Here is a 2,799-nt window from a genome sequence, read left to right as displayed (position 1 = left end):
TTTCTTCCTTTAAATAAATAAATAATTTTAGATGATATTATGGAGAGCACTAAATATACTCAATTGACACGAGAAAGAACAAAGAGGAGTTGCAAAGCACCCTATGGGTGTTTGAAAAATATTAATTTATGGTGGCAAATGCAATCAAAATAATGCAAGGGCCAGTATATACAAGGGATGACAAAAGATTAATGTAATTCCCATTGTTTTTATTTTAGAAGAGAAGGATGTGGGGTGACAGAGTTGCTGGCTTCAAGTCTGAAGATAAGTCAGGTGAGCACTGATGAAGGGTACATTTTTAGTTCTGCTGAAGAAGGAGCAAGATGAAATGTACTTACTATGTAAGCTAGAAAAACTTTTAATTTTTTAAAAAGGATTTGGCACCCAAATACACCTATTTTAAGTGTTCGTTTTTGATGAGTTTTGACAAATATGTATACCCATGTATCTATCACCGCAATCAAGAAATAGAACATTTCCATGACACAAAAATGTTTCCTTGTGTTTTTCCTAGTCAATCCTTTTTCTACCTCTGCCCCTAAGCAATAACTTATCTGTTTTCTGTCACTACAGAGTAGATTTGCTTTTTTAAAAAAAGTTTCACATCAATACAAACATATAGTACATACTTTTTTGTATCCAAATTCTTTTGCTCAGCATAAAGTTTTTGAGATTTATTCATGCTGTTGTATGTATTAGTAGTTTATTCCTTTTTATTACTGAGTAGTATTCCAATGTATAGATATTCCACAATTTATCCATTCACCCGTTGATGAACATTTTGATTCTATAATAATGTGGTTAAATCTCCATCATTTAGTGGTCCTGTGTCTCTGTGCTGTGACCATCACAAGTTTTCCTCCAGTGGTATAGCTTTTATAAAAAATTCTCTCTTAAGTGAGACAGTAATATTATAAGGGGCTAGAGTGGGAGAAATGCCCTTCCTCCAGTTGTGATAAAGCTCTAGAAAAGTCTTTTCTTTTGGAGAAGGCTGGGGGCATGTTTCATAGTGTTTATTCTTCCCTTCCCCCTGCCAGAGCTATGAGTGGCTCTATCTTGGGTCTTCAGTATACGAACCTGGTTGGATTCCTGGAGGTAAAGCCCATGAAAGTGTACCCCCCACCCCCACCCATGACTTGGCCCCAGGAATTTCTTGCTCTTGCACTATTCCATGTTCATTTTCCAGCAGTTTGTCAAAACTACCATTAAGTGTTCCTACCTGTTTATGGCTCCTGTAGATTCTGTTCCAAGTAAGCAAATCTTGGCTGTGCCTCTCTGAATGTGTCTCTCCAAATTTCAAGATGGTGTTTTGCCCTGTGACCTCAGTTCTCTAATGGGTCCAAGAAAATCTTGATTTTCAACTTGTCCAGCTTGTTCTTGTAAGAACAGATGTGACAACTTCTAATTTTTTTAATGTTGGAGCTGAAACAAGAAGTCTACCTCACCTCCATGTTTGAAACATATTTTCACTGGGTTTACAATTTTAGGTTGACAGATATATTTTTCAGTGCTTTAAAGATGTCATTCCATTGTCTCCAGGCTTGAATGGTTTCTAACAAGAAATCTGTTATACTTCTTATTCTTATTTCTCTATATGTAATGAACTTTTCCCCCACCCTCCTCTGGCTGCATTTAATATTTTCTCTCTTGAACAATTTGATTACGATATGACTTCCTGTGGTTTTCTTTTTGTTTATCTTCCTTGGGATTTGTAGATAGTCTTCGTTCTGTGGGATTTTCAGTTTACATGATTTTAGAAATTTTCAACCGTAAGTTTTTCAAATAATTTTTCTATTTCTCCCTCTTTCTCTTCTCTTTCTAGGACTCCAATTCACATATTAGATACTTAATATTGTTCCATGGGGCACTGAATTTCTATTTTTTTCCACATTTTTTTTTCTGCTTGTACTTCAGTTTGGATAGTTTCTTTTTTCTTTTATTTGCTATGTCAAGTTTACTATTTTCTTCTTCTGCAATACTAATCTGATGTTTATCCAATTCAGTTAATTTCTTATTTCATGAATTTTGTTTCTCATCTCTATAAATTTCATTTGGCTTTTATTTATATTTTATATTTTCTCATCATTATGTTCATGTTTTTCTTTAAAATTTTGAGCATATTGATCCCATTTCCATTGTGATTTTAATGTACTTTTTTGTTAATTTCCCAACTCTGTCACTTTTTGGTCTCTTTCTCATTATTTTTTCAAACATGGTTATGTGTCAAATTTTCTTGCATTATCACAGTTCTAGTAGTTTTTTATTAGTTGCTGGACAGTGTGAATTTTATGTTGTTGAGTTTTGGGTTTACTTATATTCCTTTAAACTGTTAGGCTTTGTTCCACAGATAGTTCACTTGTGGTTCAGCTTTATCATTCCCAAGCTTGTTTTTAAGCATTTTAAAGAGTAAATATAGATGCTGATTTAGCTTCACTCACAAGGAATAACCCTTTTGATGAATGGTCCTTGTAGTCTCTGAAATCTGTTTACTTTGGCTGGTGGGAACAATAATCATTTGTAGCCACATATGAGTTCTAGGAATTTTTGTCTCAATACTCTCTGATAATTCCTTATAACCAGAAGGATGAATTCAGTGAATGGGAAGAATGGGAAGGAGAAGAAAGAGGGAGAAGGGAGGGAGGGAGGAGGAGAGGAGGAGGGAAGGAGAAAGAGAGACAAAGAGAGAGAGGAGAGAGAACTAACTAGAATAGGAACTAGGGTATGGAGGTAACATATTTGCCTGACTTGGGAACTCTTTTGTCCTTATTTTGGTTCTAAGAGAGCTCTAGTAAGTGTAGG

The sequence above is a fragment of the Pteropus medius genome, unplaced genomic scaffold, assembly GCF_902729225.1.
Source record: "Pteropus medius unplaced genomic scaffold, Ma_sr-lr_union100, whole genome shotgun sequence".
Lineage (NCBI taxonomy): Eukaryota > Metazoa > Chordata > Mammalia > Chiroptera > Pteropodidae > Pteropus > Pteropus medius.
Note: the sequence above shows the minus strand (reverse complement) of the source record.